The sequence below is a fragment of the Miscanthus floridulus genome, chromosome 18, assembly GCF_019320115.1.
Source record: "Miscanthus floridulus cultivar M001 chromosome 18, ASM1932011v1, whole genome shotgun sequence".
NCBI lineage: Eukaryota > Viridiplantae > Streptophyta > Magnoliopsida > Poales > Poaceae > Miscanthus > Miscanthus floridulus.
In genome coordinates this window covers 2,895,628-2,920,003 of record NC_089597.1, presented here as the reverse complement: position 1 = coordinate 2,920,003, position 24,376 = coordinate 2,895,628, and the positions used below count along the sequence as shown (strand labels likewise).

At 46.4% G+C, this 24,376-nt stretch overlaps 2 pseudogenes; one reads left to right on the top strand and one right to left on the bottom strand.

The window, feature by feature from the left end:
• Positions 1–1,455: 1,455 nt before the first annotated feature.
• On the bottom strand, positions 1,456–3,186 carry LOC136521336 (probable histidine kinase 2; annotated as a pseudogene).
• Positions 3,187–13,514: 10,328 nt separating this feature from the next.
• LOC136520586 (two-component response regulator ORR22-like) lies at positions 13,515–18,137 on the top strand (annotated as a pseudogene).
• The last annotated feature ends 6,239 nt before the right edge of the window (positions 18,138–24,376 follow it).

Genomic DNA, 24,376 nt, shown 5'->3' with positions numbered 1-24,376 from the left:
AACGGGCAGGTGAACTAACTAACGAAGTTCATACCCGGTTTGAAGGTGGTTGACGACATCTATGGGCCACTTAAAGTAATACTGCGATTATAATCTGGCAGTACAGTATGCTCACAACATAAGTCAAGTGGTGCTGCCAAACACATTGACATAGAGTATTATGTTGTGAAAGATAAGTCCGGGATCAAGTCATAAGTCTTGAGCATATGAGAACAGAAAGGATGCTCGCGGATCCGCTTACAAAAGGCTTACCACCCAACATGTTCAGAGGACATGGTGTTCAGAGAACATGTAGCTAGCTTGGGTTTAAGGGAAAGCCTAAAATATTCCTGGATAAAATAAGGCCCAAAGATAAGTATCTATTTCAGAACAGAGTAGTGAGTTGTAGCTGTTAAGTCTATCGGCAATGGACCGTGACGATGAGACATGCTCTATGAGCTAATCTGTAATGGAATGAACAAAAAGCAAATGATATGAAAGTGAAAGATGGAATAAGATCAAGGGGGAGAATGTTAGTTGATCTCCACCGATAGGCCCAACGGCCTATTGGGCCCTATCTCTGCTCCCTGATCGGGGGAGCCCAACCCTAATTCGGTTGGAGGGCCCCTGTCGCACAGCACACATAAAAGGAAGGTGGGGGTGAGGGCTCGGACTACGAGGTTGACCGGAGCCGCCACACCCACCTACACAGAAACCCTAATACCGATCTAAAGAGCTGCTGCCAGCGACGGGATGTGCCCCAACCACCGCCGTCGCCCCTGCAGGTCTACACCGGCACCTCTGCAGCCCCACTGTATCGCCACCTCTCCTCTTCACCACCACGCCGAGCACTGGCGTCCGCGAGGATGCATCCACGGCGGCATCGGCGTCCACGCTGCCGCTGCGGTGAAGCTCCTCACCGGTCGAGGAGCCTAACTATGGATCTACGGGTTACACAAAAGGTACTCACGTAGATTCTAACACCCTAGGCCTAGGGTACTAAGACACTACAACTGCGCGCAATGACCAGATGGATGCTGTGAGCTGTGATCATCGCCATCCTAGTCGACGAAACCTCTGATTTCTTGCATTCTTCACCCGATGCAGAAATGCATTCTGTCAATTCTCACGTTTGCAAACACTGCGAACAGCTTCCACTATCTTTTGCCATAATATTGGCTTTGTCAGGTGCAGATCCATCCCGGCATCGATGGCCTTCTCCAGATCCTCCTCCGTGTCAGCCGCGGTCAATGCGATGATCGGAGTGTGAATTCCATAGCGTCGTTCTTCCTCGCGGATGAGTTTCGTGGCTTCATAGCCATCCATATTGGGCATCTAAAATCAAAGAAGAAATATTAGCAATGTCAGGCAATCAATAGATGGAGCTTTGTGTGTGCACATGCAGAGTTAACAAGTTTTGGTTGAACAAACCTGGCAATTCATGAAGATGACATGGTTGGGCAAGGGCACTATTTCCTATTGTGACCCATTGGCTTGCTCAAGAGCTTCTTTGAGCGAGTTCACAGCCACGGCTCCATCTTCAGCTACTGTGACAGTTGCTCCAAGCCGGTTCAGGATTTTCCTTTGGATTGTTTGCAGCACTACAGTGTCTTCAGCTAGCAAGATCTGCATCCCGGCAAGAGGCTTATCATCTTCAGGCTTCTGTTCCTGAACCAAGCATGAAGCTTCAGTTGATGCAGCAGCTTCCTGCACACAAGGAATAACAACATCTGGCAAACCTTGCTGCTGGCTGTTGTTCCTAGCAATCTCAGGACCAACTTGAGAAGACTCTGCTTGTGCATCTGAAACCTGGAGGTCTCTCAGAGTCATAAGGAGAGTGAACAGGCGAGACCCATGCACCGGTTTTCGCAGGACGAGATCGCAGCCCTGCTCCTTGAGCCTCCTCAGATCACTGGAAGGGGTCTTGATATCCTCCAGCAGAACAACTTTGCATGGGGCCTCATGCTTGATCCTGGCAAGTTTGGCCATCTCCTGGCAAATTTCCTCCAATCCACCACCGGACACGTCGATGACAACAAGGATACCAGGAGTCCCCCCAAGGCTGGCTCTCCTGGGACCAGTGCTGTTCCTAAACTGGTTCACCATTTCCTTGGAGCTGAAGCACCGGTCAGCTCCGCCGCAGTCAGCGGCAGCGGTGGCCATGCTATTGCTCTGCACCTTCTCCAAGGTGGAACCGATGAACTCGGCTTGCCGGACCAGCCAGACCTTGACCCCGATGCTCTCCATCCATGTCTGCAGGATCCTCCTGGTTTCAGACCCATGAACGTAGAGAACGCAGTGCACGCCCTTGAAGCTGCTGGCTTCTTGAAACGCTGAGGCTCTGAAATTGGAGCCGTTCAGTGTGCCTGCTGATGGAACTGCCGGTCCTCCTTCTATGTCTTGAGGCTGTTGCACTTGCACCTCGCTCATCTTCAGCAGCACGTTAAACGCGAAGCATGTCCCTCTTTCCCCGGGCTCTTTGTCCTTGATGCTAATCTCTCCTCCCATCAGCGTACCTGTGATCATGAAGACCAACATAATAAATCAGCCAAGACCAAAAATTTATTTACAAAGAAAATGAACAGGCTTTGTTTATATATATTTGATTTGAGTAGTAACTTACAAAGGACTGCACGATTCCGAGCCCCAAACCTGTGCCGCCTTGGCCATTGTTCACCTGAACATAGTTCTCAAACACAGACAGCCTCTTCTCCTTGGGGATCCCAATGCCGGTATCAACCACTTCAAAGTAAAACTCAACCACAGATTGGGGTCATTCTGCACATGATCCTGGCCATCAGGATCCTCCCTTCCTCTGAACAAGCGTGCCAATGAACCGCCGCCGCCGCTGCGCCTTGGGTGCGCAAACCTTGACGGAGCGCTGCGCCGCTTCCGGCGATCGGCCGGGTCGCCCAGCCCCGGAGGAGGACGTGGCCATCGTCGGTGAACTTGAGCGCGTTGCCGAGCAGGTTGTCCAGGATCTGCTTGAGGCGCTTGCTGTCCCCGAGGACGGCCGCGCATCGCAGGACCGAGAAGTCGCAGGGGGTCCCAGATCACCTCGACTCCTCGCCGGACGCCCGTCACGTTGGCCATGTCCACCGACTCCTGCAGGACGTCGGCCATGCTGAATTCGGGCTTCCTCCAGCCACCGCTGGATTCAGGTTCTTTGTCGAGTGCCCGAGTCACTCGGTAAAGGTCAAATTGCATTTGACAAAGCCTTTGTCGAGTGCGGCACTTGGCAAAGAACACACGAAAAAAAAAATTGATTGGCAAAGCTCTCTTTGCCGAGTATCTTTATCGGGCACTCGGCAAAGGCTTTACCGAGAGCTCCTGGGGCACTCGGCAAAGAAAAGCGACCGTCACGGCGCCGGCCCCGTTGACGGTCGCTTTGCCGAGTGCCAACCCTAGAGGCACTCGGCAAAGATTTTTTTTATTTTTTTTTAAAAAAATTCTTTGCTGAGTGCCCTCTATCCGGCTCTCGGTAAAGATGTTTTTTTTTCTAAAAATTCTTTATCGAGTGCCCCCTTGCCGGCGCTCGGCAAAGTTTGATTTTTTTTAAAAAAAAATCTTTGCCGAGTGCCCTCTGGTCGGCACTACGGCAAAGTTTGATTTTTTTTTAAAAAATTCTTTGTCGACTGCCCTCTGGCCAGCACTCGACAGAGTGCCATGGTCATGACACTCGACAAATCTGGAAAAATGGTTTTCCGAGCGTCCATTTTCCTACTTTGCTGAGTGCTGTGACCATGGCACTCGACAACGGGGTCCTTTGCCGAGTGCAAACACTCGGCAAAGTGACTCAAAACGGCAATTTTTATTTTTTTTACATTCCATCATGATAAATAAATTCATACAAACATATATCACATATATATCTCATCCATCACATATATATCTCATCCATCCACACATTCATCCGCACATATCACATCCATCACAATATATATCACATATATAATAATAAGTGCTCAAGTCCATCTAAATAAATCCACAAGTCCATCAAAGTCCACAAGTGCATCACAAGTATATCACAAGTCCATCACCAAATGAACAACAAATAAAAAAAAATACAACATGCACTCATCTCGGCCACTGCGAGCCCAACTTTATCATTCAGAGGTGCATGAGGTGGATTATTCGAACCACCGTCAGATGAGGACTGCACAAAGGAGAAAAGATTGCATGTGAGACAAGATTATTTGGATAGCTAATCTAGGAAGGTAGAGGCCATACAAGCAAAGCACAAGCGAAAGTAAAAAAAACTTTCATACTCACAGGAGTAGCTGGAGCTGCAGGACGCGGAGGCGGAGGTGGAACCAACTGTCCAGGTGGCAGAGAGAAGCCCACACGTTGCCTAAGTCCTTGTAGAAACTCCGTAATGTCCGTCAGCCTCTGCGCCCGGACCTGCCGCTCGCGCCAGCTCGGCCTCCCGCTTAGCCCGCTCGACCTCCATTTGGGCCGCCATCCTCTGGTGCCCGGCCTCCAGCTCCTGACGTGTCTCATTTCTGTTCCAGCGGGGCCTGCAATATTTTACTTTAGTTTTCAGTAATGCAAGCTAATTAAGGTGTGTAAAGATCAATGTAATGAGTAAAACAGGAATAACCTCGAGTGTGTCGACCTGGTGCTGTGTAGCGGTCGGCGTGTGCGAATGGCCGGGCTCTCGCTCGTGCTCCGTGCTCGGATCTAGGAGAGAGAGAGAGTAGAGGCCGTGTCGATGATGCCATCGCCAAGCCAGAACCGCTCATGCTTCTTGCCTTGCCCCGCCCTCATGACGGTCTCTCCATCGAAGTCCTGGGTGCTCGGATCATGGTCTGGCCCACGGAGCGACCTCGCCTCGGGGTCCTCTAGGTTGAAGGAGACGTCGGACGTCGTCTTGCCTTTGTAGCCATACACCATGCCTGAAAGTCCGAGCAAGCCTGGCCACTATGTGACGCTGACTACGAGAAAAACAGCACAATGATTACAAATCAAGCAGAACTGAGTGTCACAATAGATAAATGAATTCACGTACCCATGCTTGTTTGTATCCGGCGAGGCTGTGGCTGCCTTGATGGTGTGCTGGACCTTGCATCTACAAACGACGGTCCCGGGCATCCCTATGCATCTTGAGGTACTCCTCCGTGAACCACCTCTCCACCATCATCGCCCAGCACTCAGGATACGCTTGGCACCACTAGGGAATTATCTACACGTCATCAAGTATTGGACATATAAGAAGATTAAATTAAACCAACTTAATCTCAAAACAAATCAATATTGATGTTCTTCATTTACCTCAAGGTACTGCTCCCGGGTCAGCTGCATCTCTCTTACGTCTTTCTTGGGTTTCCTCTCTTCAAGTTTCGACCCATAGTAGGTTACGATGGCTTAGATGCGTGCCTCGTGATGCATGTTGGTGACGAGTTTTTTACAGGCTTTGGTAGTCAGCTGCTCCGCTCTGACCTCAAATCCCTCCTCGCATCTGTAATAAGTCTGTATACAAAAGCGATGTATCCATTCATTATTTCAAGAAAAGTAGGCCGGCTCCATCTTCGATGTGTACGTGACAACGCCAGGGAAGTGTTGCTTGCACAGACAACCCAGGATGCCGTTGACTAGCCATGCGCTACCACCTGACACAACCACCTCAGTTCCTGCACAGTGATTAAGAAAAATTATTAGTTTTTTTCATCATATCATATGAAGTAGTGGTGATAACATATAAAGTTACTTACTTTTGCCCTTTGGGGCGAATCACTGGACGTTGGTGAGGAAGCGAAACCTATGGGAGGCTCATGGGACCTCGCAAGTAGACACTCGAAGAGGAGTCAGAGGAAGCGGAATCCATGCCTGCCGCATTGCACTCGTCGTCCTCGTGCGGCCCCTCCTCCTCGTCTGTCTACCGAACCAGCTCCTCGTCCGACTTGTCCACGGGCGCCACCTCCTCCTCATGCGGCGTGGGAGGAGATGGCCCCCTCTTGTGGCTGGCGGTCCTCCTCCTCCTCCTCCTATCCGATCCCTCCGTCGCCCCCTCCGCCTCCTCTTGTAGCCGCTGTGGTCTTTGGTAAATCAAGTTCACGGACCTATAACGGTCGCCCGCCATCTTTGTTCAATCACCTGCAATAAAAAAGAAAACAAGACATAATTAGAAATAGGTGCAAAAATGAACAAAACATAATTACAAAAAATATAGTAATACATGTATTAGAAATATATGAAAAAATGAACAAAACATAGTATTACATGTATTAGAATAATCTTCATGATTGAGATTAGCTGGATCATAGGTCTCATCATCACTATCAACATTGTCCAACTCATCAACACTATCCGAAGGAGGAATGTTGTCTTCATTGTCATTGCCTAAACGTAATCGCTCAAGCATTTGTATGTCCTTTAGATTTCGCACCTCGTCTCCAGCGTCCTCGTCATCATCCCTTTCATTGTCTACTTTCATTCCTATCTCTTCGGTTAGTAGTCTATGTCAAACCTCCCTTGTAGCCCCTCTTCTTGATAGAACTCTCCATCATATGTGTTTTGGGTTGAAGTTGTAATCTTCATTGTTTGGGACAGGTAGTTTACTGTGTGGTGATACCTTGTGCACAATAGACCAACCCTTAAGATGCTCGGCGTCTTTGCAAGTGTATGACTTATAATAAACCTGGATGGCCTGTTGAGCCACAATGTAGACATCTTTTCTAGATAGACGGAATCCTGTCGAATCTCGACTAGCCCAAGCTTGGGTCCATCTCGTTACTCCAGGATGAAACCAGTTTTCTTCTTATCAGGAACAAAGAGGTTGCTCCTTGCTGATGAGAAACGGTACGCATGCTGCTGTACTTGGTGTTGGTACGATCAATCTGAAGTTTACTTCGGGAAAGATCGTGCAGCTAAAGAACATGCAGCATGTCCCCTCCATCAAGAAGAATCTCGTTAGTGGATCTCTATTATATAGAGATGGCTTTAGACTTGTATTTGAGTCCAATAAATGTGTTGTATCCAAGTATGGAACCTTTGTTGGAAAAGGCTATGAAAGCGGAGGCTTATTCTGCATCTCTTTGATGGATTCTTGTGATAAAATTATGAACCATGTGAGAAATGATAATGAGTCTAATGTTTGGCATTCCCGACTCTGTCACATCAATGTTGATTGTATGACGCGCTTAGCTAGTTTAAAATTAATCCCTAAAATCGATCTGGTCAAAGGGTCTAAGTGCCATGCTTGTGTTCAAGCGAAGCAACCTCGCAAGCCTCACAAGGCTGTGAAAGAGGCGAGAAATTTGGCACCGCTAGATCTCATTCATTCTGATCTGTGCGAGATGAATGGTGTATTGACCAAAGGAGGAAAGAAATATTTCATGACTCTTATTGATGATAGCACTAGATTTTGCTATGTGTACTTGCTAAAAACAAAGGATGAAGCAATGCATTATTTTAAAATCTATAAAGCTGAAGTAGAGAACCAATTGGAAAGAAAAATCAAACGGTTGAGGTCTGATCGTGGGGGAGAATACTTTTCACATGAGTTTGATTCATTCTGCGAGGAACATGGAATTATTCATGAGAGGACGCCTCCATACTCCCCCAATCCAATGGGATTGCCGAACGAAAGAATCGCACTCTAACTGATTTGGTTAACGCCATGTTAGACACTGCGGGACTTTCCAACGAATGGTGAGGTGAGGCTATATTGACGACATGTCATGTCCTGAATAGAGTTCCTACAAAGAATAAAGAAGTAACACCATTCGAGGAATGGGAAAAGAAAAAGTTGACTCTCTCATACCTACGCACTTGGGGATGTTTGGCCAAGGTGAATGTGCCAATCGTCAAAAAGCGCAAACTTGGACCAAAAACTGTAGATTGTGTGTTCCTCGGTTACGCTTTACACAGCGTCGGCTATAGATTCCTAGTTGTAAGCTCTGGAGTACCTGACATGCGTGTTGGTGCAGTGATTGAGTCCAGAGATGCTACATTCTTTGAGAATGAATTTCCTATGAGAGGAAATGAACCTAGCACATCTAGTCAAAAACCTGTTGATTCCCCCGTGGCGCCAACAGAACATCTTGAACAAACATGTGTTGAGAATCCAGAGGAGGATAATAGTGGAGCTACTCGAAAGAGTAAGAGACAGAGGACTGTAAAGTCTTTTGGTGATGATTTCACTATATACCTCGTGGATGACACTCCAAGCACCATTGCTGAGGCATTTTCCTCTCCCGACGCTGACTACTGGAAGGAAGCAGTGCGAAGTGAGATGGATTCAATTATGACCAATGGAACTTGGGAGATTGTTGATCGTCCTTACGGGTGCAAGCCTGTAGGATGTAAATGGGTGTTCAAGAAAAAGCTTAGGCCTGATGGTACGATTGAAAAGTACAAGGCAAGGCTTGTGGCTAAGGGTTATACCCAGAAAGAAGGCGAGGACTTCTTTGATACTTATTCACCAGTGGCCCGATTGACCACAATCCGAGTACTGCTTGCCCTGGCTGCGTCTCATGGTCTTTTCGTTCATCAGATGGATGTTAAGACGGCTTTCCTAAATGGGGAGCTAGATGAGGAGATCTACATGGATCAGCCTGATGGCTTCGTAGTAGAAGGTCAAGAAGGAAAGGTGTGTAAATTATTGAAGTCTTTGTATGGCCTAAAACAAGCACCTAAGCAATGGCATGAAAAGTTTGATAAAACTATGACATCTGCTGGTTTTGTTGCGAATGAAGCCGACAAATGTGTGTACTACCGCTATGGTGGGGGAGAAGGAGTAATCCTGTGCTTGTATGTGGATGACATACTAATCTTTGGGACAAGCCTCAATGTGATTGAGGAAGTCAAGGACTTTCTGTCAAAGAGCTTTGACATGAAGGATTTGGGAGTGGCTGATGTGATACTAAACATCAAACTTCTAAGGGGAGAAAATGGTGGGGTAACACTTGTACAAACTCACTATGTGGAAAAGGTACTGAGTCGCTTTGGTTATAGTGACTGCAAGCCCGTGTCCACTCCCTATGATCCAAGCGTGATCCTGAGAAAGAACCGAAGAATAATGAGGGATCAGTTGAGATACTCCCAAATCATCGGCTCGCTAATGTACTTGGCTAGTGCAACGAGGCCTGACATCTCATTTGCTGTGAGCAAATTAAGCCGGTTTGTTTCAAATCCGGGAGATGATCACTGGCGTGCTCTTGAAAGAATATTGCGCTATCTAAAGGGAACGTCGAGCTTTGGCATTCACTATACGGGGTACCCGAAGGTACTCGAGGGCTATTGTGATGCAAATTGGATATCTGATGCTGATGAGTTAAAAGCCACAAGTGGATATACATTCACACTTGGAGGTGGCGCTGTTTCCTGGAAGTCTTGCAAGCAGACCATCTTAACAAGGTCAACAATGGAAGCAGAACTTGCAGCACTTGATACCGCTACTGTTGAGGCTGAATGGCTCCGTGAGCTCCTTATGGATTTGCCGGTGGTTGAAAAACCTGTGCCCGCAATTTCTATGAACTGTGATAACCAAACAGTAATTATCAAGATAAATAGTTCAAAGGACAACATGAAGACCACTAGACATGTAAAGCGGCGGTTAAAATCTGTCAGAAAATTGAGAAACTCTGGAGTAAATTAGCAGCATTGGACTATGTCCATAGTCTCTAAAAATCTGGCAGATCAATTTACTAAGGGACTATCGCGTAATATGATAGATAGTGCATCGAGTGAGATGGGACTGAGACCCACATGAAGTTCTATCGTGGGTGGCAACCTGTCCTATGTGATCGGAGATCCCGTGCATTAGGATGGTGAAACAAGCTATGGATAGACTGAGAGAAGAGACCCTTTTAATAAAGGTCAATCTCTTGAGTAATGCACTTCTCTTTCTATCTGTATGGCAGGTTGGTAAATACCTCAATGTGATCCGAGTGGCTTAATGAGAAGCAAAGATGTCGGCCTACAGGGCATCTTAAAGGAACACACCTATGTGAGTTCGATGCTAGTCCCAATCTATGAGATTTGGATGATCTCTAGATACTCATGAATAGGCCAGGAGTATGACTTATATGCTCCAACCAGAGGGGATGCTACAGGTAGCCTAGTATCAGTAAAGGAATCGAGTGAGCCTCACTTTACATAAAACTATCAATTCAAGGCATAATCCATTGGTCAATTGTAAATGAGTGGTAAACTCCTTTTCTAGATGGATGTTCAACTTAACAGTCTCCATCGAAACACTGGTATATCAACAAGCTCAAATCTGAAGACATTAACTGTGGACTTCTGAAGTTTAGTGGGGATTGTTAGATTAATTTGGGTCAGGCCCATTATTTATTCTAATTAATCAAATAAACTTCAAAGGCCCACAATTATTGTTAAGTAGAAAAGTGATTAGTACCATATGGGAAATTCACTAAAAAGGTTATCAACTTAAATAGTGAGTCTTAGGACTCTCACATAAACAAGTTGAGAGGGAGAACCGGGAGGCACATGCGCGCGCCGCCGCCGCCGAGCCACGCCGCCCGCGCGCCCACGCGCGACGCGCCGGCCGTGGCCGTGGCCCGTGGCCTGGCCTGGTTTGTCGCTTGGCCCAACCAAAACCCTAGCCGCCGCAGCCAACCTCCCAACGCCCAACACCCTATCTAGGTTCATTCTCCCGACAGGGCCTAACGGACAGATGGGGAATTGTGCGGCTATAATGAGGGGAGGGCGCCCCTGTTCCAGGTGTGCGAGACCTGACTCTTCCTCTTCCTCCTCTCCCGCAACATCTGAGCGCTGAGCTATTCGTCTGCATCTCCGACCGGAGTTCCCTGCGCGCACAGGGAGCTTCGATAGCAGGCCTCCGGAACTTCCCCCGTCAAGCGTACCTGCACGGGTAGGCGGGGAATCAAGTTTTGGGGGAGCGCCGCTTCCCGGCGCGACTGCTGCCCCGTCTGCAGTTTCCTGTTCGGGGGCTTCTGCTTCCTGACGGGAGAGTCTCGTTCTACTGCTCCGACGCCGCACCTGCAGGAGCTTCCCGTGCTACTGCTGCGACAACCGCACCTGCAGGAGCTTCCCGTGCCACTGCTTCGACACCGCACCTACAGGAGCTTCCCGTGCCACTGCTCCGACACCGCACCTGCAGGAGCTTCCGTGCTACTGCTCCGACACCGCACCTGTAGGAGCTTCCCGTGCCACTGCTCCGATACCGCACTGCAGGGAGTCTCCTGACGCGACCTCCTCTGCAACATGGTGGACACGAGGAGGACTGGTGGCCGCACCAACACCAACGACGGAGAAGATGGTGGCTCACTGTCCGCGGGTACCGGCAGTCCCATCCTAGGGTATAAATCTAATCCCACTGTGCGCTATTGTTCATATGCTATTTTGTTAGCGTTTTTAGCGCACTTGGTTGCTGTACTGTTAAATACTATCTGCAGTAGTGGTGCTTGTTACAGTATAATTAGTGATACTGTTACTATTATTTAAGTTGTATTTATGAATTAATATAAGTCGTAAATTGACCAAACAACACATTCATACGCACGTCCTGATCCAAATCATCTCGATCGTAGCACAACATTCGATCGCACATGCCACATCTAGGACGACGAGAGAGACGTAATGATGCACTAGTAGCTACCGTACGTGCGCGCGCCACATATCTATCTAGCTATAGACTTTTTTTTGTCGACCTAATCGATCGATGCCAATGCCATGCATGACGTCCGTCATCACAACGACGCGTCAACTTTTTTGTCGAAATCGATCGAGAAACTAAAAGCTAGAGCGAGGTAGCTTTGGGTACACGTACGAGCCGCGCTATTCCGCCCTTGGATCCGGCAGAGCTTTTTTTTTCCTCTCGTCTGGGTATGACTGTAGTATCTGTTCATGTACACACGCCAACCCTATACATGCATATTACACGTACACAAACAAATCTAGAACTATACTCAATCACTGGATCACGTCCTTGTGAGATCACCGGGTCCAATCATGGACCTGGTAGACGACGAGGCGCGTCGCAGTTCCTTTATAGAAACACGCTAGAGGCAACCAAATTTATTTGGGGAGGAATCCGGTGAGAAAAGCGAGTTCGATTCTAGTCGCGCCGGCTGCCTGCCCACCGGCTGAGCTAGCCATCCGAGCTCTGCTCGGTTCTCGGTTCCGGCCAGAGCTGCACAAGCACAACACAATCCATGCATGGGCCGGCGTAAGGCTGTGCAAGATATGAGATATCGACTCATGATCACCATTCACCGCGTCCCTTTTCCCGCCCTGCCCAAACGCAACGGCCGGATTGCCGGAACATTCATAGCCACAATAAATCCCTCACTGTCAATGAACAGGCCGGCACTCGGAGTACAGTAAAGTAAGTAGCAGTGCCGGACAATGGCCATCGGGCGAGCGATCGATCGAGGACTAGAGCAGCTTATGCCCATGTTCGGTAGGACTGAAAAATACTGTTTCGGTTGATTGTTGTAAGAGAAAAATACTGTTTTGGCATGACGTAAACAGTGATTTCATGAGTGCCAGAACCAGCCAGCCGGCCGGCTTAAAGCCAGCCGAACACGCCCTATTTTGATCGTATTTTTCTTTCATATATATAAGAGGGTGCCACTTATCGGAGAAGCGCTTTTTCTCTACCAAACATGGCCTACAATACTTTCATGGCAATTCGGAGGGTTTGACAAAACATGCATAAATCTACTCTTAATAACTATCTAGAACCGCGTGTCACGACGGCGGAAGAGAGAAAAGGGAGCTCCGATGGGCGATGGCTGATGCAATGCAAAGGTCAGAAAAAATATCGTGTCCAAAGAATAATAACAGTTGTGATGGTTGATGCAACGCAAAGACCATGAAAAGTATAATAACAATTGTTATTATATTCCTTAGACGAGTCATCTTTCCTAGCCTTTGCATTGCATCAGCCATCCTCCGTAGAGCTCTCTTTTCCCTCTTCCTCCCCCGTGACAAGCACAAGAGCCAAACATCCCCCAACAGCCACTGGAAGCTTGTGGAGCGCGGGCCCCACCACCTCCCTGCATCTCCCCCGGCTGCGTCGCATTCCTCTCGCCGCTGCTGTGCCACCCCCACACGCTACTCTCACCTCTATAAATCAGCCGCCCACACGTTCCCCGCCACCCCCATCCAGCCAGCCATCCTCCCGCGCTCGCCGGCATCCTCACCACGAGCCAACCGTCACCGTCACCGCTGCCTGCCGATTGCCGCCGCGCTTGGGTGGCCGCCAGCCAGTGCTGTTCCCGCGGCCTGGGCAGCTTGCGTTGCCGTTGCGTGCATTCTTGGCCACCACCTGGACGGTCGCTGTCGCCTCCTCGCCTCCCAACCCCATCCTGCTTTCTTCGGTGTCGCTGTCTTTTGGGCTCTCCCCCGGCCCGTCGCTCTTCCTTCCTTTTGCTTTCCCACCTCCTGCCTGCCCCTGCCCCGGCGCTCAGCAAGCCAAAGCAATCATGGAGGCGCGGTGGGTTCGTTCCTGACCTCCGTCCCGTCGTCCGCCGCTGTCCCCCCCCTCGTCGACAAATCACGCCGCGCCTTTTCTTTTCTTTCCCAGTTTCAGGTGTTGTTTTTGCCACTAGCTGCTGCTGCTGGCTTTTTCCCGGCTTTCGCTTTTCTGCTCTCTGCATCATCAGCCTCCTCGCCCCTCCCCGCGTCGTCTCTGCTCAGCTTCTCGCTTTCTCTTCCGTTGGGAGCCGCGCCTCAGAATCAGGTGCTGCTGGCCGAGTTCCCCACCTTCCTTGTTCTTGCCAGGCATTCGCTCCAATTTTGCCCAGCCAGGCCTTCGAGCCGATCGATTGGGGGCACAAACTCTTGAGACTTTTCCTGCTTTGAGGCAGCTTCCTTGTTGGGTTTTGCTGCTGCTCTGACTTTGCCGGCGAATCCGGATGCTTCTGGGCGCTGCTGCGAGGATGGAGGAGAAAGGGGGCGATCACGGGGAGGCAGCGGGACCAGTTCCCCGTCGGCATGCGGGTCCTCGCCGTCGACGACGACCCCGTGTGCCTCAAGGTGCTCGAGACCCTGCTGCGGCGTTGCCAGTATCATGGTGGGCACTTACTTGCTTTTGCTTCATCCATCCATCCCCATTGTCTTATTACTGTCCTATTATTATCTGCCGCTAGGTAGGCTTTCACTTAATTACCAATAATTACCACTAGTCACTTTGTACATGTAGATAGTGAAAAGAAATAATTGTGTCTGCACTGCAACTGCACTTTGTACAATCTGCACATCCAGGACACTGCTTTTGCTGCTGCTGCCTGCAATTTATCATGTACTAACCATCACTTAAATGTTCTCTGCGGCCTGCTATACATACCACATGCGGAGTAAGGGGTGTTCGGTTACAGATACTAAAGTTTAGTCTGGTCCTGTCATATCAGACGTTCGGATGTTAATTAGGAGGACTAACCATAAGTTAATTATAAAACTAATTACGCATATGGAGACTAATTTACGAGATAAATCTATTAAGCCTAATCAATCCATCATCATCACATATTTACTGTAGCACCACATTGTTAAATCATGGACTAATTAGGCTTAATAGATTCGTCTCGCAAATTAGTCTCAATCTGTGCAATTAGTTTTATAATTAGTCTATATTTAATACTCTAAATTAGTGTCCAAATATCCGATATGACATGGACTAAAATTTAGTCCGTGGAACCCCAACACCCCCTAAATTTTTTCCTTCCACGATCTGACATGTTTGTCGCTGGGGCATGCTGCTAATGCAACTCATTATTATCTCATTACTGATTAGACTGTTGTAATAAAATGATAATAAGAGTGCCCTGTGCTTCATTGACAGTAACAACGACCAACCAGGCCATCACTGCGCTGAAGCTGCTAAGGGAAAACAGGGACATGTTTGATCTGGTTATCAGTGACGTGCACATGCCCGACATGGACGGATTCAAGCTCCTTGAGCTTGTAGGGCTTGAGATGGACCTACCTGTCATAAGTAAGCTTCAAATGTTCCTATTCTGTTCGTTCAAAAGATAAATTCCTGTTCTAGCCAAGCGCTCTTGAGAGTGACAGGGGCTTGCTGAGTAATGCTGTTTCCACATGTAAAATGTGGATGCTAATCATGTACATTCTGTGGCAGTGTTGTCAGTGAACGGGGAGACGAAATCTGTGATGAAGGGGATAACTCACGGCGCTTGTGACTATCTCCTAAAACCTGTTCGTATCGAAGAGCTTAGGAACATATGGCAGCACGTTGTCAGGAGGAAGTTCAGTAAGCGCGAACGCAGCAATCTTGACATCTACAAAGATTTCAACAAGTTACCAAGCACAGATCCATGCCACGGCCACAATCAGATCATTGCTGGGGCTTCTGACCTGAGTGGGAGGATCAGCAAGAAGAGGAAGGAAATGCATAGCGACGAGGAAGATGACGGCGAGGAGAATGATTTCCAAGAAGGTGATGAACCCTCGGCAGCTAAGAAGCCAAGAGTTGTTTGGTCAGTTGAACTGCATCGAAAATTTGTTGCGGCTGTCAACCAGCTTGGAATTGATAGTAAGAACTGTCAGCCCTCCCTTTTGCTTTATGTTATTGTCCTTACATATTGCAGCAACTCATTTATGTTTTGTCCTTTATTTTGCTGTTGTTGCAGAAGCTGTACCAAAAAGAATTCTTGACCTTATGAATGTGGAGAAACTCACCAGGGAAAATGTCGCGAGCCATCTACAGGTATGGCATTGGCATGCACTCCTAGCATTAATTGCTGTTACTGCTTTACTTCCTCCTCTGTCTATTTTTTAGCCTGTGATGCATATGAACCAAAACCTTAATGGGAAGTGGGTCCAGCATCATGAGCCAAACCATCAGCTTTTTTATTGTTATAAAATATTCACTTACTTACTTAACTATCGATGAAACCAAGTGTTGCTTACCATAGCTTAGCTTTGTGTTATGGCTGGTGCTAAAATACCATGCCGATGAGTAGATTGAGGTTTTATACAAACTAGTACAAATTTTCAGATTGGTTGTATACATAGTACAAAGTACAAGTTTACCTCATTTGCTTATGTGTCCAATTTTACCACCCTCTATCTACCATTTACCTTTAGTAAAAAAAAAAGTAGTGGACTAAGTTGGAAAACAGTCACCTACTTATCTCATGCGGGGTATGAAAGTTATATCATGCATGCATATTAGATATAATAGGAAGGTATTGTCCTTGTATATACTATTACCTCTTCGAAGGTAGTATGTGACAATTGCTATTCAGATCGACGATTCACAGTTATTTGGGTGTACTATAGCAAGACCCTATATAAATTGTGGTACATACTTATGTTAATGCCTAATCAGTTAGTGTTGTGTGATATAACTGTTAGTGTTAGTGCAGAAATATAGGCTCTATCTCAAACGGTTGAGTGCTGTGGCGTCACAACAAGCTAGCATTGTTGCCGCTTTTGGAGGTAGAGACCCCTCATTTCTTCACATGGGAGCCTTTGAAGGCCTTCAGAGTTATCAACCTTTTGCCCCCTGTGCTGCTCTATCATCCTTCAGCCCACACGGTTTGCTAGGTAGAACTAGTGCTGCAACATTCGGGGTTCCAGAACTTGCTCCTGCCATGACAGTTCAAACTGCTACCAACAATGGCATAATAAGTCACTGTGCTGGTGATGCAAACAATTTTCAACTCTCTGGTTTACAAGAAAACCAACAGGCAAATTTGGGACAAGGCTCGGCCACATCTCTTGGGCTGCCCCAACTCCAACAGAAGTGGATCCAGCAAGAAACTAATGATTTATCTGCTGTCTTTTCTGGGAGTGCACTGGCTAACACTCTGTCTGGTGCACTACAGAGAGTTACAAGCAGTCCATTGCCACCACAAGAACTTTTGGAGAGCGCACAAACCAAAGTTAGCGCCCAGCCACCAATAACAATGCCATCTGTGAGTTCAGAATTTGTTGAAAGGACTGTTGGAGTCTCGGCTAATTTGCAGGACTCTAGTATATCACAGCAGGGTGCTCTTCCAATAAATGATGGATTTACTGCTGACAAATTACAGTTGCATGATCCATTTGATAGCACTGGTGGAACAAAATTTTCGGTAAACATGCCTGTTTGTCCTTCTGGTAGCCATACAACATCCAGCAATGCCAAGGGTGGTGCTAGTTCTTGCAGTACAGTGCTGCTCGCTCCTGATACTGGGAGACATCCAAACTATTTGCAGTTTGGAGTTGCAGGCAACTCTAGACATGTCATGAATGAAATTAAACAGGACCATCTACATCAAGGATTGAGCACTGGTAGTTTCAACCATAATTTTGGAGCCTGTATGACTGAACAGATAAATCCAAATGTGCCATATCTTATGCCACAAATGAAGCCTAACACCATGGCATCAGAAGATAAACTGAAGCAGAGGAATATTTATGATTTGGGGATTCCAAAGCTCCATGGTGGTTTTAGCTCTAGTAGCTGCAATTTTGATGATCTTCTCAATTCCATGATCAAAGCGGTATGGACCCTTAGATGTCATTGTTCTTTCTATTTGTTTTTATAAAATTCCTACAGCTTTTCTACATGAATATTTTAACTAGTACTAGTAGGTTCAATGCTTTTTCTGTAGTCTTCACTCTTAATTTTGCAAGTTACAAAGCCTTCCCTAACTTCAGGAATACCTATCTGACATTTTGACCCACTGAAAGTACTTGATGAAATGTTACACTCTTGTAAAAGAAAAATTGTAGAGCCAAGGGACCCCACAGAATATATATGATCCTTCAAATCCGATTTATTGAAGCCTTGTTTTTATTCTAATGCAGGAGAAGGATGATCTCTCATTCACGGATAACGACTTGGGGTGCGACTTCTTTCCACTTGGTGCTTGCATATGAGGCCTCTTAATAATCCCTCGTGCAGATTGGTCCTCTATAGCTTAATAATCCCTCGTGCAGATTGGTCCTCTATAGGATGGGTCGATGGGTGGAGATTGTAAAGTACACAATTTAGGAGCATTAGCCAGTTATGCTACCTGATGTGTTACTATGCCTGGTACTGTGCACACTAGAAATACTAGGAATACAAATAGCTAAGGATATGGCTTGTAATCTGCACTTTCTCGTTTTCGAAAGGGAAATGGAAGTGATTATGGTTAGGTAAAAAGGAGCAAGTGTAATGCTCCAACTTCATATCATCATCATCTTCAGATTTACCAAATTTTGTTTCCATGCGACATGCCGACATTTGTGCAAAAGTTGGAGCCCTAAGACAGCACCATTGTGTTCGCAAAAAAAAAAGACAGCACCATCGTGCAGATGACATTATAACCTGATTTGATTTCATTGACTTTCCAGAAGAATGGAAAAAAAAACTTTGTAGATGAGAAGTAAAATCCAGATGCTCTTGATCTGGTTACGACAGGAACTAAAATGAAGCAAATACAGATGAGAAGTAAAATCCAGATGCACCTGAGACACCATTGTTTAACTGCTAAAAAACTGCTAAAAGATACAAGTTGCTGATGAACCCTATGTTAGTTGATCTCCACCGATAGGCCCAACGGCCTATTGGGCCCTATCTCTGCTCCCTGATCGGGGGAGCCCAACCCTAATTCGGTTGGAGGGCCCCTGTCGCACAGCACACATAAAAGGAAGGTGGGGGTGAGGGCTCGGACTACGAGGTTGACCGGAGCCGCCACACCCACCTACACAGAAACCCTAATACCGATCTAAAGAGCTGCTGCCAGCGACGGGATGTGCCCCAACCACCGCCGTCGCCCCTGCAGGTCTACACCGGCACCTCTGCAGCCCCACTGTATCGCCACCTCTCCTCTTCACCACCACGCCGAGCACTGGCGTCCGCGAGGATGCATCCACGGCGGCATCGGCGTCCACGCTGCCGCTGCGGTGAAGCTCCTCACCGGTCGAGGAGCCTAACTACGGATCTACGGGTTACACAAAAGGTACTCACGTAGATTCTAACAATGGTACCAGAGCCAGGTTACAAGTGTGTAACCCTAACCCTAACCGGGTAAAAGCAAAGAAAAGGGACCGGGGGTGGCGGATTTCATTGGAACCCGGTCACCACTGCCACCGCGCAAGGGGGAAAAGACCAGATCCGTGTTCGGATCAGAGAAGAATAAGAAAAGTAAACAAGATCCATTCGGATCGTAGAAAAGGAAGGGCCCTCGGCACTTGAACTCTAACCCTAACTGGGTTAAAGAATGGATGAAAAGAAAGAAAAGGTTTCGGCCTTAAGATGAACAAAGCCGAACCCTAAATCCAAAAGAGAAAAGAAAGAAAAGAAAACAGAACCGAACCCTAGATCCATTCGGATGTCAAAGAAAAGAAAGGAGAACCTAACCCTAGATCCATTCGGATGTCAAAGAAAAGAAAAGGAAGAACAACTCAAATCCGAAGGGGAAGGAAGAAGAAAAGAAACCCCAGATCCAAACCCTAATACCCCATTACCGGTTCGGATAGAAGGAAAACGAGATCCAAATCGAAAAGAAGGGGATGGGAAAGGAGAAAGGGAAGGGGACGGAACCGTCCTTTCGCCGACGCGGGAGAAGTGCCGAGCGGGGGCAGTTGCTCGCCGGCTCGGTCAAGGGGGCGCCGCGGCCAGGCCGCTCGACGGCGGCGTGCTCACCCGTCGGGGAGCACGCGCGCCGGCGAGGGGGCCGGCGACGGCGCCGTGGCTCGCTGCTCCACCTCGGTCACTCGCTCGGTTGTCATCGCTGCGGCTGAGAGAGGAGTGGAGAGCGGCGAAGAGAGAAAGAAGAGAGAGAGAGAGAGAGAGAGAGAGCGGCGAAGAAAGAATAAGTTAGGGTTTTGGAGGGCGCGGCCGCGGGGGGTTTTGTTCGCCCTATCCGCGCGCGCGACCGTCCGATCAGACAGACGGCGCAGATTCACCGGGCCGGCTTTCAGCCCAGGCGGGTGCGCGCGCCAGGCCGAATTCCCGGCCCAGGCCCAGGTTGCGGCCTGGGCGCAGGGGGAGCGCGCGGGAAAGGGCGCAAACGGCTGTGGGCCGTGTGCCGTTTCTGATGCTATGGGCCGAAACAGTAAACCATGAGCCCAGTTTCGTTTTTTTTTCCTTTTTCCTAGAAAATTGAAAAATGCAAATTGGCTCAAAAGAAAAATAGAAAAAGTATTTTTTACCTTTGAGTAAAATTCAAGAAAAAGAGAGTTTTTCCACAGTCAAAGAAAAGTTGTTTACACTCCAGTTATTTTGAACCAATATGGTATTTAATTGGAGAAAAAGAGATTTTTCCGCTGCTAAAGAAAAAGTATATTCTCCAGTTTATTTGTACCAATGTGGTATTTAACTGGAGAAAAGAAAAGTTTTTCCAGTAAATCTTTATTTCCTGGAAATTGATTAATGGATTAAAGGAAATAGAAAATTACAATTTTGCCTGTGAGTAAAATTCAAGAAAAAGAGAGTTTTTCCACAGTCAAAGAAAAGTTGTTTATACTCCAGTTATTTTGAACCAATGTGGTATTTAATTGGAGAAAAAGAGATTTTTCCGCTGCTAAAGAAAACGTTGATTCTCCAGTTATTTTGAACCAATGTGGTATTTAATTGGAGAGAAAAAGAGATTTGACATGATTATGATGTTGTTATTTTCTGACCAACGTTGATAATAACAATATCATAATGTTAATGATTTATGCATTGATTCTACTTCTGCCCAACGGTGATGTAGAATTAGTGTATAAGAACATATGTTAATTTTAATGATTTATGCATTAATTCTACTTCTGCCCAACGGTGATGTAGAATTAATGTGTAAGAACAGTTGTAAAAGTTAAAGACTTATGCATTAATTCTATTTCTGCCCAACGGTGATATAGAATTAGTGTATAAGAATAGTTGTATGTTTTGATTTTGACCAACATTGGAATCAAGGCATGCAAATGGTGTTATTTTTATGTTAACAAAAGTTTTAACCTGGTTTTCATCTTGTCTAAGGTGGACTGGGTAGTCACCTCACCGTGTTCCACTAAGTTTGTGGCACCGGTGAGGGAGACAAAAGAGAATGAAGCCACTTGGGCAACTAAAGAAAGAGATTTTAAATCCCAAAAGATAGTCCTATGACTGTTGTGCATAGGAAGTGGGTCACTGCCAACAAGAAATGTTTTGGCTGTGATAAAGAACATGATTGAACCTGCAATTGTGGGCTCAATCCCAAAGTGTGACACGGTCACCGAGTACCTCGATAGAATAAAGAGTCAGTTCACTGGACACTTCAAAGACATATGCTACTCAGCTGATAAAGCAGCTGGTGACAGAGTGTTACTCTGGAAATGGTGGCATAAGAGAGCTCACGATGCGTTGTCGAAATTATGGCACTATCGTTCAGGCCATATTTCGAGGGGGAGAATAGAAAGAAAAGTTAAGAATGATATTCTTCCTCCATTAGAGCTCTCAGACTTAGAACAATGCAGACTTAGAACAATGCAGAGAATGCATAAAAGGAAAGTATATAAAGAAAAGTAAGAAAGATGACAAACGAAGCGCAGAAATTCTACAGATTATTCACACAGACATCTGTGGTCAGTTTCCTGTAAAGAGTGTGGATGGAATGATTCGTTCATACATTCACAAATGATTACTCCCATTATGGTTAAATTTATCTAATCAATGAAAGAATAGAAGCATTGGATAAATAGGCAAAAGTTGGAATCCAATGCAATTTAAAGATAAAGACAGTCTGGTCTGACCGTGGGGAGTACTACGGTCGGCATACCCTAAAAGAATGGCATAGTAGTCCAGTATTCTACACTGGGCGAACCTCAGCAAAATAGAGTAGCTGAAAGAATCAATCGTACCCTGATGGATATGGATGGGCAGTATGATAAGTTACTCCACCTTACAGTTGAGCCTGTGGATGGAGGCGATAAAACCTCCATTCATATTCTCAATAGAGTATCAAGAAAGTCGGTGCTCAAAACACCGTATGAGTTGTGGACAGCAAGAGTATCCTCACTTAACCACTTGCGTGTGTGTGGGGAGCCCTGCTGAGGCTAAAGTATTTAACCCAAACATTGGGAAGTTATATCCCAAAACAGTAAGTTACCATTTTATTGGCTACACAGAAAAGTCAAAAGGTTTTCGTTTCTACTGTCCAGAGAGACATACAAAGTTTATGGAAACGAGACACGCTGTCTTCCTAGAGGACGAATTGATGAGGGGGAGCATGGTTGCTCGAGAAATTGACCTTGAAGTGAAGCAGGTGTAAGCGCCCACTTCAATGATTTATGAGCCAATTTTCTCACTACCTGCTGTAGCTGCATCGACAGTGCAAGATACTATGGTGCCAACACCTGTTGTTATTCCACCTGTGGCAATAATGAATGAAAATGAGGAACCTGTTCTTCAGGATCCAATAGAACCAATTGCCACATATGAGGGGGAGCAACAACAGCCTCAAACAGAAGATGTGCCAAATGTGGAGGCCCCTAGAAGGTCTCAAAGAGTTAGTACAACACTAAAGAATTTCAAATGGAGGATTATCAAAGCCTCGTTTGAAGAAGCCATGAGTAGTGATCAGTCATCAAAGTGGCTTGAGGCCATGGAAGATGAAATGAAATCATTGAATGCCAATAAAGTTTGGGACTTGGAAATAATTCCTAAAGGAGTCAAAACAGTAGGCTATAAATGGGTCTACAAGACTAAACATGACTCTCAAGGGAATATAGAGACATATAAAGTGTGACTTGTGGCAAAAGGCTTTATGCAAAGAGAAGGATTGATTACAATGAGACCTTTTATCCAGTCTCATGTAAAGTTTCCTTCAGAATCATAATGGCATTAGTGGCACATTACGATTAAGAATTACATCATATGGATGTAAAGACGGCATTTCTCAACAGCGACTTAGAGAAAAATGTTTATATGGCACAACCGAAAGGTTTTGTCATGGAAGGAAAAGAACGAATGTGATGCCGCCTAAAGAAATCCATTTATAGATTAAAGCAAGCTTCAAGACGGTGATACTTGAAGTTTGATCAGACAATAAGGCATTTTGGGTTTGAAGAGAATGTAGAGGACAATTGTGTCAATACAAAGTTTAAGAATGGGAAGTTTATCTTCCTTGTCCTGTATGTAGATGATATCTTACTTGCTAGTAGTGATGTCAGTCTACTACTGGAGACAAAGAAATTTGATATGAAAGATCTTGGTAAAGCTTCGTTCTTCTAGGGATCGAGATTCACCAAGATAGAAGAAAAAGGGTATAAGGACTGTCACAAAAGGCATACATGGAAAAGATCTTAAAGAAATTCAGTATGCACAAATGTAGTCCCTCACCTGCTCCTATAGTCAAGGGCGATAGACATGGGGATTTTAAATGCCCCAGGAACCAATATGAGCTCAATCGATAAAGTGAAAGTGGTTCCATATGCTTCAGCTGTCGGAAGCTTGCAACATGCTCAAGTATGAACACGCCCTGACTTGACATTTGTTACCGGGTTTTACTTGGCAGATTCCAGAGGAACTCTGGAATAGAACATTGAAATTGATAAAGAAAGTCTTGCGTTATTTGCAAGGAACGAAAGGCCTCATGATGACATATAGAAGATCTGATTCACTCCACATGGTGGGATATTCAGATTCTGATTATACGAGAGTGAATGCATATCCAGACGTGGATTTTCTATCATCTCGTAAAGGGGAGCTATTTCATGGAAAAGCTCAAAGCAAACTGTCACTATATCGTCCACAATGTATAACGGTTTGTAGCATGTTATGAGGCAACGGGCAGGTGAACTAACTAACGAAGTTCATACCCGGTTTGAAGGTGGTTGACGACATCTATGGACCACTTAAAGTAATACTGCGATTATAATCTGGCAGTACAGTATGCTCACAACATAAGTCAAGTGGTGCTGCCAAACACATTGACATAGAGTATTATGTTGTGAAAGATAAGTCCGGGATCAAGTCATAAGTCTTGAGCATATGAGAACAGAAAGGATGCTCGCGGATCCGCTTACAAAAGGCTTACCACCCAACATGTTCAGAGGACATGGTGTTCAGAGAACATGTAGCTAGCTTGGGTTTAAGGGAAAGCCTAAAATATTCCTGGACAAAAGAAGGCCCAAAGATAAGTATCTATTTCAGAACAGAGTAGTGAGTTGTAGCTGTTAAGTCTATCGGCAATGGACCGTGACGATGAGACATGCTCTATGAGCTAATCTGTAATGGAATGAACAAAAGCAAATGATATGAAAGTGAAAGATGGAATGAGATCAAGGGGGAGAATGTTAGTTGATCTCCACCGATAGGCCCAACGGCCTATTGGGCCCTATCTCTGCTCCCTGATCGGGGGAGCCCAACCCTAATTCGGTTGGAGGGCCCCTGTCGCACAGCACACATAAAAGGAAGGTGGGGGTGAGGGCTCGGACTACGAGGTTGACCGGAGCCGCCACACCCACCTACACAGAAACCCTAATACCGATCTAAAGAGCTGCT